Genomic DNA, 13104 nt, shown 5'->3' with positions numbered 1-13104 from the left:
GTTGAAGCCAAGTTACAGTGGAAGACTGCAGTGTTTTGGAGATGGCAGTACCATGAGATGACCAATACAGAGTTTGCCCAGCTGGTTTCCTGTCTTTCTTTGGGGATTACAGGTAAGTGATTGGATGAATCACAGGAGAGACCTTGAACTTTGGTTTTTTTAACATTGTTGAGGCTGCTATAGACTATGAGGACTTTAAAAGTTGGACTAAGTATGCCCCCCCCATAGACTCGTGTGTTTGAACAAGTCTATGGGGGCCAGGGAGTGGAATGTGATGGTTTGTATATTCTTGGGCCAGGGAGTGGCACCATTTGGAGGTGTGGCCTTGTTGGAATTGGTGTGACCTGGTTGGAGTAGGTGTGTCACTGTGGGTGTGGGCTTGAGATCCTCATCCTAATTTCCTGAAAGTCACTCTTCCACCAGCAGCCTTTGGATGAAGATGTAGAACTCTCAGCTCTGCCTGCACCATGCCTGCCTGGATACTGCCATGCTCCCGCCTTGATGATAGTGGACTGAACCTCTGAATCTGTAAGCCAGCCCCAAATAAACGTTGTTTTTAATAAGACTTGCCTTGGTCATGGTGTCTGTTCACAGCAGTAAAACCCTAACTAAGACATAGGGGATCTGACACCCTCACACAGACAAGCATGCAGGCAAAACACCAATGCACATAAAATGAAAAAAAAAAGTCTAATTAAACATTTCAGTTCAGTTTAATAGACATTTGGGTACCTTCTAAGTGCCAGATACTGTGGATACAATAGTGAGTGTCAATGCTCATGCCTAAAGTTGCTGACAGGTAAGTATATGACATTTTGTTGGAGTAACATTTTTGTACCTTGTGTGAAGGTAGTCTTTGTATTATTCAACTGTTGATTGCTGTAACACAGAGAGCTGAGTACTGGCTAGATTTTTGGTTTTGTTATTCTTATGGTTTATCATCTACCTCAGTATTTTTTAAACATACAGCTCCCTAACTCACTGATAGGCTTAATTCATCTCTGACAGCAACAGCTAGATAGGAAAGGGAAGGCGGGGCTTCCAGGAGGAGAGAGGGTCTCTGGGAAAAAGGATTTGCCAGCATGAACCAGGAAGGAAAATTCCTGGGTCTGAGAGAGTGAGACAGGTAAAGGGCCACGAGGAGGGACATAGGCCAGAATAGTTAGGATTAATTTGTATGATCTAACAGAGTCTGTCCAACTATAGTGCCTAGACTTTTATAAATAATTATGTCTCCATGTCCAAGGTATCCCACTATATGGTTTTTAAAGTCTCATGATATACCATAATTAATGAAAAATAAAACACTGGAGAAATAATGGGAGCTTGGGGAAAACTTTTAAGATATTAGCTGAACATATCACTAAGTGGTACAAGCAGGGAGCTTAGACAAAATTTGTCAGGAGCCATAATGGGACAAGCTAATAACTAGCAGGTGATCATCCTGAAGTGGCCTGCTTTGGGTTATAATATAATCTGGGACATATGAACTCTCATTAAGTTAGGTTGTAAGGGACTCATTTTAGGAAATATTCTTGCTATTAATATAATTTTCCTGTTATTATTAAACATATATCACTAAGCAGTAGCACACCCCTTTGGAGCAGATCTCTGCAGATCCACGAAGATGTAATGGCTTGTAATGATGCTATATAGACAAATAGATGACTTAAGTCTTAATGATGATCCTATAAGGATTCCTAAAATTATATCTGTGATTATTAAGCTCTTTTATAACGGGACTGCTATTAGGTCCTTTTCTGATAGTCAAAGCTGCAATGAGAACTCTGCCAGTCTCCCAAGTGTCACCAGTTAATTGCTCTTCGATAGTAACCAGACTTTCTCCTACTCAGACCACATTCCAAGAGGTAAAACAATTAACCAAAGGTCATAAAAAGGGAATTAATGATTTATCATAGGTGCTAGGACAGAACATAAAATATCGACTGGGTTTATCTATACAAAACTTCACTAATAACTTAGTTATAGTTTTAAATTTTCACTGAACCTGTGGAGCTGAGACAGGTGATGGATGTTTAGCTAGATAATTACTTCTAATGAATATACATGTAAACATTCACTGTTGTAAACTTCTATTTCAATTTATGATTTGACTTTTTTGTGTGAACTTGTGATGAACTTTGTAACATGTGATCATGTATTCTGAAAGATGTGTAAAGTACTGAGGACAAAGAGATGAGCAAGCTAAGATCAATAGAGGAGACGTTTTTTGCCTTTGCCCACTTAAACTAGAATTTTTTCCTTTTCCCCACTTAGAGAATTTTTCCCACCCACCCCGCTTAGGCTCTTTCCACGTTTCCCCTTAGATAGCTTTCATATGAAATCAGTTATGTAAGTGTCTTCAATTCCTGCAATTTAGGAACTAGCAGGCTGAAAGTTAGAGCCCAGCAGTTCCTGCTGAGATAAAACAAAGGCTGCATTACTTAATCCTCCCCTGTTAGGCTACAGGTGTTAGTTGCCTAAGCCTGCAGTCTTTTACCCTCAGAAAGAACAAGAAAGTTTTTAGGACTTTTTAGAAGTTACCAGCATGCCTGGTGTGGTGGCCCACGCCTTTAATCCCAGCACTCCTGAGGCAGAGGCAGGTGGATTTCTGAGTTCCAGGCCAGCCTGGTCTACAGAGTGAGCTCCAGGACAGTCAGGGCTATACAGAGAAACCCTGTCTCGAAAAGCCAAAAAAAAAAAAAAAAAAAAAGTTACCAGCATTTCAGTATATTTAGAGAGCTAGAAAGCCCTGAGACCCTCAGACTTTAAAGCCATCACCAGAGTCCTACTCTGTGACTCCATCAATACCCAGTCCTGGGCTGGAAGGCTCCCAGCAAAAATTGTTTGTGGAAATATACCAAAATAGTTTGCAGTAGTGATATTACAGAACCCTAAGAACTTACAGATGGGCAACCCAAGACGTGTGGTATAGGCATAGACCAGATGAAAGGACTTGAACTTCTTTAGAAGGGTCTGACATTACCACATTCATTGCATTTGCAGGGTGTTCATCTGTTGGTATCATGACTGAAGATTGACAATTTGGCAAGCTGTGTATCAAGATAATGCACCTAAAGAAAGATTCTGCTCTGAAATTTACACGAACTAGGAAAGCTTTATCTGAAAACATAGAATGTCCTTTTTATATCCTATCAATTTATATCCGCCCAGAATAAGCTCTGTATTCTCCATTCCTGGGACACTTTCAGAGTACAGTACAGCAGGCTATTTCCTTACTATTCCTCTCCTTCCTACAACAATCATAGTCATCCACCAGGGAAAATGTCACAAACTAAAGGTTACACTTAGTTGGCCATGTGTAGGTTCTCATATCCAAAAAGGACTGAATGTGTCTTAAGAAATTTCCACATGCAACTCATTCATAAGGCTTCTCACTCACCATGTGAATTCTGCAGTGTTCACTAAGGAGAGCATATTATTGGAAGATTTTCTCAGGTTCTTTACAGTTACAGAACTTCCCACCAGTGTGAGTCCTATGGTGTTCAGTAAGAGATGAGCTATGAGCAAAAGCTTTCCACATTCCTTACATTAATAAGGCTTTTCTCCAGTATGAATTCTCATATGCTGAGTGAGGTTAGTATTCTGGTTACAACTCTTTAACACATGCATTGCATTTATAGTTTTTCTCCAGTGTGATGTCTCTGATGCTGATCAAGGCAAATGCTCTGAATGAAGGTTTTACCACATTACATGTGTAGGGTCTCACTCCTGTGTGAATTCTCTGATGTTTACTGAGTGGGGTAATTTCAGTAAGAGCTTTGTCACATTCCTGACATTTATACGGCTCTTCTCAAGTATGAATTTGTCATTGATCTTTAATAAGAAATGGGTTCTGACAAAAGACTTTGCCACAGTCCTTACATTGATAGCATTTCTCTCCTGTATAAAGTATCTGATGTTGTAAGAAATTTGTCTTTGCTTGGAAGGACTTTTCACAGTTATGAGGTTTATCTCCAGCATAAAATCTCTTGTATGAGATTTGACTGTTTATGAAAAATATGAATTCTCATACTCTCTCTGAATTCTCCTTCATGTCTTCATATGCCTACTTATTTTCAAATATAAAATCCTGATATCAATCCATTTTCATGTCACTTCTTCCCTGTTATTTCTGGTGAGTCAATCTGAGAAATGCCTCCTCTGGATGAGCATGTTTCTTCCAAACTGAAGTGGAAGTAATCAGTGAATTGCTCGTGTGCAGGGAAAAGAAGTGGCATGGAAGCTACAGGAGACAGTGTCTTGGGGCTGTGTCTGAAACGGAGATCTTCAAGGGAATGTGCTTACTATTCATTAGTGAGCAACCTCCACTGAACGGCCAGCAGTGGATTCTCAGGGAGTGCAAGAATCATAGTTAATGGAGATAAACGGAAAACTACCACAAGCTAAAATTGATGTAAAAAAGGTCATGTGGGTGGTTTGAATTCAAAAAATGGATAGTAAAAATAAAATGGAATGGAAAATTCCCCAGATGAGAAAAAAAAACAAAAACGAGCTTGAGGTGAGGGTGGCCACAGAGATGCTCAACCAGGCTGGTCTCTGATATCCCAAAAGACTAATTGCTCCCCAAGCTTCACTGAGTTCCTTTTAAAATTTCCCATAGCATTCTTTTTTTTTTTTTTTTTTAAGATTTATTTATTTATTAATGTGTGTACACTGTAGCTGTCTTCAGACACTCCAGAAGAGGGCATCAGATTTTTTTGTTACAGATGGTTGTGATCCACCATGTGGTTACTGGGATTTGAACTCAGGACCTTTGGAAGAGCAGTCAGTGCTCTTAATCACTGAGCCATCTCACCAGCCCTCACATAGCATTCTTGTTAGCTATTTTTTTTTTTTTTAACAAATTGTTCACTCACCTGGACAAGATTTCCTTCCATTCTCTTCCACCTTAGTTTCTTACATCTGCAGCACCACACATTTCTTTGTTTTGATTAGAAAAAATGTCAGGTTTGGAAACCAGAGAGCCCTGCTCATAAGAGGGAAAAAAGTGGAAAACAGATTCAGAAAAATAAGTAAGTGCTGCTGCCTGTGAAAACTATATAACAACTCTTACAGTACCTCTCACGACAACAATGAAACGTATGTAGCCTTCTAAGTTCATAAATTACATTTTCCAGCTGTCTATAAGAGTAGTAGGGTCAGATAAATATTATGCTCAACAGTCATACAAATACTGCAAGTCAGAGCAGTATTTTTTGCTAAATCCTGATAAAGATTAAGGTAACTGGAATGTTAAAATCAATGTGTGCACCATGCGAAAATGTTCAAAACAATGTCAGTTAATATAATCAAAACCTTCACAAGACAACAGCCTCATGCATTTTCTTTTTTTTTTTTTTTTTTTTTTTTTTTTGGTTTTTTCGAGACAGGGTTTCTCTGTGTAGCTCTTGCTGTACTGAAACTCACTTTGTAGACCAGGCTGGCCTTGAACTCAGAAATCCACCTGCCTCTGCCTCCCGAGTGCTGGGATTAAAGGCGTGCACCACCACGCCCGGCCCTCATGCATTTTCTTATTCACCCACATTTACAATCTACCAAAAAGATCCTGGACAGTGACTACGGAATTCCACTTGATCCAGTACAAATTCAATGTTATCATAGTTTTTCTATAGGCCCATCTTAACACAACATAAGCTGCTGTTTAAAATTTAAAACCAGTGAAATAATGTTTAAATTGTTCTAAATGGTGGTGGCGCTTGTCTTTAATCTCAGCACTTGGCAAGCAAAGACATGTGCTGCTTGTGGACGTTGTACATCGTGGTGCGCACTAGGCTCCGCACCACGATGTACAACGTCCACAAGCAGGTTCTGCCAGTCACTGCTCAGCCCGGAGCATAGTTATGAGTTTCTGATTGCATATCCAATCAGGAGTTTCCACACTGTCCTAAGCATATGTAAACAATATTAAGTATATATAAACTATGCATATTTTCGGGCTCGGAGTCTTTCGCTTTAGCAATTAACCCAACAATAAACGTTTGTGGAAGAAGTCTATTGTTGTGTCTCTTCCTTGCTGGCGTGGGAGTAGACAGCGACAAAGACAGGTGGATCTCTGAGTTTGATCTACAAAAAGAAGCCCTGTTTCATAAAAACAAAAATATACTCAATAGAGTAAAATAGCCATTGTCATCATCATCACATGTGTATGTATCAATACCACAGCATATGTAGAAGTCAAAGAGATGACTTCAATGAGATGGCTCAGTGGGTAAGAGCACCCGACTGCTCTCCAAAGGTCCGGAGTTCAAATCCCAGCAACCACATGGTGGCTCATAACCATCCATAACAAGATCTGACACCCTCTTCTGGAGTGTCTGAAGACAGCTACAGTGTACTTACATATAATAAATAAATAAATCTTAAGAAAAAAAAAAAGAAGTCAAAGAACAACTACCTGATGTTGATCCTCTCCTCCCACCATGTGAAGGTGCCAGTCATCAAAGACAAATGCCCTGATCCAACCACCGACTTACAGAAAGTTGCAAAACTAATGAAAATATTCTTGTATATAATACTGACCAAAATGTTCATCAAAAATATCTAAAGTGAGACACAGACATGGCAACACTGTTGTGAGGGAAGGATGAGACAAACGTTATCAAAGTCAAGTACATTACTGCCTGAAGAACATGATGAGCCTACCACAGTACATGGTCAAATTGGTTCTAAACACCTCTCAACCAAGAGCTGTGTCTCATTGAGGTTTTTAAGATTAAAAGAGTCTACCAAGGTCCTACAGGTCCTCTCTCACAAGACCAAAAAAAAAAAAAAAAAAAAAAAAGGATATTCTATATGATCTTATAAAGGCTCATGCAGCAGACTAAGCCTTGCATCCAACCAGTAGTAGATAATGGGAGAGTCAGATAATATTCTGTGGGGATTAGTGTTGCAGGACAGTTGATCACAAAGTGAAGTCAGAGACTATAAACTGGAAAAACCTGTCTTTAGTTGTGGTGGGGCTCAGTCCTAGCACACACCTTTAATCCCAGTGCTTTCTGTTTATTGTAAACAAAATGGAATAAAGTCAACCATAAGTCAAGTAACGTTGAATCATCTTCAGCCTACTAGCCCAGAATATCTGACAGAGCAAGTAACCAGTTGACAGGGAGTAAGGATAGGAAAATACCATAGAGAGTGAGAGGAAGTCAGGAGGATGGATGAAGTGATGCTCAGGAGGCAGAAATGAGAAACGTTCAATTTGAAAGGCACAGAGAAGGGTTTTCTGTTTGGTTTTGGTTTGGTTTGGTTTATTCCTTCTGTGGCATGGGTTGAGGAAGAAGCTCAATTTGGTGCTTTCTCAGCCTCTCTGAGCTAACAGGCTTTCACCACAGCATCTGGCTCCTAAGTCTTCATTTTATAAGTCAAATGATTTTGTTTAAAAAAACAACAAGGCAGTTTTTTGCATGTTACAAGTATACCACACGATCCTACAGGACAAGCAGGTAGAGAAAGATCTAATAGTACTTTGAAAGGTATGCTTAATAAACTGAAAGGGGTAAGAAAGACCCCCAGAGATAGATTATATAGTGCATTTTTAACTTTTTTTTTTTTTTTAAGATTTATTTATTTATTATATGTAAGTACACTGTAGCTGTCTTCAGACACTCCAGAAGAGGGCGTCAGATCTTGTTACGGATGGTTATGAGCCACCATGTGGTTGCTGGGATTTGAACTCCGGACCTTTGGAAGAGCAGTTGGGTGCTCTTACCCACTGAGCCATCTCACCAGCCCCATTTTTAACTTTTAAGTCCTGCACTTTCCTATCACACAGAGACTGGACAATAAATGATACAGCTAGCCTTCCCAGGACTTGGCCATTATCACGATTTTCTTAGGGCCCCCAAGATGCCATTGCCCCAGAAAGCAGAAAGCAATTCTAAGAGAACAAAGACACTTCCTCACTCCCAAGAACTGGGATGGGTAATTTTTTGGTCATACAATGGGTAATGGATTGTGGAGGGGTGGTGATAAGTTGATAATGGTCTTGGTCAGGAAAACAGAGTAAAGAAGTTTAGATTCAGGGGTCCCCTTTCTCTTCTAACTAGTTTTAGGGGGGAAATGGGGAGAGGGGATTAAATGAAAAAAAGGTGGACATAGGAATAATAAGTTTAAAGGGTAGATTTTTGTATCTACTTTTAAAGAGCAGCAACAAGCCAAATATTTTATTTTGATATAGATTGTTTATATTAATAGAAATTTAAGTTTATACTTTGCTACAATATACTGCATATATGTTTCAACTCATTTTAAAAATGTAATATAAAGTTCTAGTTCTTGAAAGCTATTATAAACTGTTTAGGATAATTTAGAAATGCAAATTAGTGGTCAGTCAATCAAACTTGTAGTCTTGTTAAGTACTAGTAAAGTTTACAAAAATAAGCTTTATCTAGCTCTCTATAGATGTTTTAAATTCAATCAGATAGTAAGTAGCTAGAAACAAGCAACATTTGCCCATTCATGTGTACCTTAGACAGACTTCAGGGATCTACAGAACATGGCATTTGGATGTTTTAATATAAGTTGTTTTTGTGACTGTGAGATATATCAGCTCCTGGAAGCACCCCCACTAAACTTTGAAGAACATCCATATGGAGTTTGATTAAAATGTGGGAAGCCAGCCACTGGGCAAAAAACCTGCCCTTGCCTCAACTGCTGACAGCATGCTGTCCAAACCGTGGACAAGTAGGACATGAAGGAAGTCAAACGCTGAACTTTGCCAAGACAAGGCAGGCAAGTTCTTCAATATGCCTGCTTCACAGATAAATCTGTCAGATATTCTGGGCTAGTAGGCTGAAGATGAGTCAACATTACAGAGGAATCCTGGGTGACTATCCAGGCAGCCAGCAGGTTCTGTCATTTCTATAGTTTTGGAAGCTGCTTGCTTTGCACTTCCTGTTTGCTCAGGTAATATTTATCCTTCTCAGGAAAGCAGCTTAAGGTATCGTTGGGAATCAGAGAGGATTTGTCTCCTCAAGGAATCTTAACATAAGTTTTAAATTACATTTTTTTTATTTTGTGGGAGCGCTATTACTGGGGAAACTGAGGTTCCCTTTTGAGAGTTTTAGTCAAATTAATAAAAGAATTTGGAACCAGACTCAGAAGGAAATTTGAGAACAATGTTATGAGAGCATAGAGGAAAACAAAACCAATGGACCAGTAAGCTATAAATCTCAACAGCTGCTAGGAGAAAGTAAATGAACAAGAGGAAGAGAGAAAGCCATGCTGTTTGGAATGGAGGTTAACAGGCAATCACACGGCAAAAGAAAACTGGCATTTCCAAGAAACAGTGAAAAAGTGCATCCCACAAGGAGCATGTGCCCAGGGCCTGACTAACATCAGAAAGGAAAATAGATAAAAAGAAAAAAGGAAGCCTGGCATAGTGGTGTACACTTTTAAGGCACACATTTAATCCCATTACTCTGAAAGCAGAAGCAGGCAGATTTCAGTGAGTTCAAGGCCAGAGATAAGGCTCTGTTGCATAGAGAAACCCTTTCTCAAAGAGAAGGAAAGAAGGGAAGGAGGAAGAGAAGGAAAGAGGAAGGGAGGGAAGAAGGGAGGGAGGGAGGAAGGAGAGCTGGAAGATGGCTTAGCAGTTAAGAACACTGGTTGCTCTTCCAGAAGCCCTGGGTTCAATTCCCCATTTTCATATAGAAGCTCACAACTGTCTGTAGCTCCAGTTCTAGGGGATCTGACACATTCACAGATATACACACTGGCAAAACAGCAATACTCATAAATAAACCTTTAAAAATACAAACAGAAAAATTACATTTTTCCAATGAAAAATGAAAAATTACATTTTCCAATTTCCTAAAAAACAGGCAGATGTTTTTTAGATCTTGTGAAGCAAAGGAGAAATTTGGATTACCAACAGTATATAAACATTTTGCTTACAATTAAGAGGAGCATTGGGCAGTTTTTAAAGCTGATTATAACTGGTAAGCCTGTGAATATGTATCTAGTGTGTCAGTAACTCATGCAAAGGCCTGTAAAGCTGGACTAATTGCATATCTCTTTTTATTTATTTATTTATTTATTTATTTATTTATTTATTTATTTGGTTTTCGAGGACAGGGTTTCTCTATGTAGCCTTGGCTGTCCTGGAACTCACTTTGTAGACCAGGCTGGCCTCAAACTCAGAAATCCACCTGACTCTGCCTCCCAAGTGCTGGGATTAAAGGCGTGCACCACCACTGCCCGGCTTGCATGTTTCTTTTTAAAGTTTAGGGTTTTGTTAATCAGTTTTCAATGTAATCCTGCTTTCTTGCTAGGTGTTTAAGACCATGTAGGTGGTCAGAATTAACCACTTGTTTTTAAGGCCAGTTTCAAATACAGTCCTCTGATTCCCGGAGACGAGAGAAACACTGGATTCATTTAGCATTTCACCAGCCGTGTCATCTGTTGGGCTGACCATGTGGCATCACTGGGAAGTACTGAGGGCATTTCCTTCTGTTCTGTTTTTCTCCTTTGCATTATGTACACTGGTTAGACTCCAACTGCTGGCACTAGGTTCTCACGCCTTCTCTGACCAAGAGAACAGATAACTTACCAAAGCTGTAGGGATTTTTGAGTGTCCATAGTCCCTGGGACTGAGCTGACCTGGGGTAGTGGCCAAATACTGGTTCTCTGACCATTTGCCCACATCAGCATGGTCTCCCAAGTATGGTTATCAAATTAATACCCAGAAGGTCAGTTTTAACTGTACTGAACAACAAACTGTGCATTAAAATGTAACAGCTGTAGAGCATTTGGGTAAGGCTTGTCACAGATTTTAAAGTAAACTTTAAGTCAGGTTGGTTTCTTGTGTGTTTTTTGTTTTTCAAGACAGGGTCTCACTATGTAGCTCTGGCTGTCTTGAGACTATGTAGACGAAGCTGGCCTCAATCCACCTGCCTCTGCCCCACCAGTGCTGGGATTGATGGTGTGTGCCACCACATCCAGCTAATTCAGGTTTCTTAATCAGAAGTCTGACACTTAGCAGAAACTATAAGCAATTACTTTGATAAAAATATTAGGGGGCTGGTGAGATGGCTCAGCGGGTAAGAGCACTCAACTGCTCTTCCAAAGGTCCTGAGTTCAAATCCCAAAAACCACATGGTGGCTCACAACCATCTTTAACAAGATCTGACTCCCTCTTCTGGAGTGTCTGAAGACAGCTACAGTGTACTTACATATAATAAATAAATAAATAAATAAATAAATAAATAAATAAATAAACCTTTTTTAAAAATGTTAATATCTATTAAAGACTTAAGGGATGCTGAAAGCAGAGGACTAAATTAGTATTCTAATTGTTAGATTTTAGGAACAGTAGAGCCTAGATTTTTCATGTTTACCTCATAAGAGCAATTGTCTAGAAATAGGGGTTTATTTATTTTCCAAGCAATAGGAATATTCTTAGACCAGTTACACAATCAGAGCTGAGACAAGGACTAGCCAAACATCTTAGTAGTAGATAAAATGGCACCATTTGGCAAGGGAGACTATCTAAAGAAGCAAGATCTAAAGGTCAGACTCTGAGAGACAGTAAAATTGCCTCCACTTAAAAAAAAAAAGTCATGACTACCAGCTGCTTTTCCAGGGGACCCGAATTCAATTCCTAGCACTATGTGCTGGTCTTAAGAAAATCCGATAGCGGGCTGGTGAGATGGCTCAGCGGGTAAGAGCACCCGACTGCTCCTCCAAAGGTGCAGAGTTCAAATCCCAGCAACCACATGGTGGCTCACAACCATCCTTAATGAGATCTGACTCCCTCTTCTGAGGTGTCTGAGGACAGCTACAGTGTACTTACATATAAAAAAAAAAAAAAAAAAAAAGAAAGAAAAGAAAAAAGAAAATCCGATAGCTAGTATGACCTACCAATGAGCAAAGCTTGCTGCAATGTGTAGTCCTTAGAACTTTCATAACTTCTGAGTTTCCCAAAGGAGTTAAAATCACAAGAAGCTTAGGGAAGGTAGAACTAGGGACTTGTGGAGAAATGATAGATGTGGGATGGACAAATCACCAAGGAACAAATGCCCAAGGACACCTCTTCCCAAACCAGAAGGAATTAACTTGGGAGTAAAATGGTGTGCTGCCAAAATATCTGTGTATGACTTTGTGCTTTACAATGTTTCACTCCACAACTATTAACCTCATTTGAGAGTGGGATGATTTTTCTGGCTCTATTTTGTGTACACTTGAGTGTGTGTGTAGGGCCAGAGGTCAACTTTAATAAGAGATTCCATTGATTGATCTCTACCTCTCTACAGGGCCTCACACTGAACTGGCTCATTGATTAGACTAGTCTGGCTGGCTAATGATCTTCAGTGGTCCACCTCTCTCTCCCACCATATTCTCCACTCCCTCCTACCTGTGTTGGGGTCACAGATGTGTATCACCATGTCTACCTTTTTAAGATTTTCTAGTTTTATTCTGTTTGGTCTGCATGTATGAATGAGTACCATGTCTGTGCCCAGAGCATGAGGAAGAAAGAAGAGGATGTCAGATCTGCGGAAACTGGAGTTAAAGTAGCTGAGCCAAATGTGGGTGCTGGGAGCTAAACCTGGGTCCTCCACAACCTCATTGTGCTCTTAACAACATAGCCATCTCTCCAGTCTCATACCATGTCTACCTTTTAATTAAATGCTAAGGTCTTCAGGTTTATGCATATAGCACTTACCAACTGAGCCACCTCTGTAGCTTCCTGGCTTTACTCTTAATGCTTACCAACAGGCCTGGCAAAAGCTCTTTCACATCCCAGTAACTGTGGAAGTGGGGCTTTGTTATTTTCAACCAGGTTTTGCAGGACCAGCCTAAGAAGAAGGGGATGACCCAATGCAGCAGGAATACCTATGACAGCTTTGACAAAGGCAGCCCCTTCTCCCCTACCTAAAACATTAGGAAAGCAGTTACAGACACGAGAGTTATAACTGAATTTGGGAGATATTATTAGATGGATAATGAACAAATGTATCAGTATAGAAATCCACTGGCTCGTGTGATTTGGACAGGATCAAAGATTAATCAATTTTTTTTTTTTTTTTTTTTTTGGTTTTCGAGACAGGGTTTCTCTGTGTAGCCTTGGCTGTCCTGGTACTC

This window comes from Mus pahari, chromosome 10 (genome assembly GCF_900095145.1).
Source record: "Mus pahari chromosome 10, PAHARI_EIJ_v1.1, whole genome shotgun sequence".
NCBI classification, from domain to species: domain Eukaryota; kingdom Metazoa; phylum Chordata; class Mammalia; order Rodentia; family Muridae; genus Mus; species Mus pahari.
Note: the sequence above shows the minus strand (reverse complement) of the source record.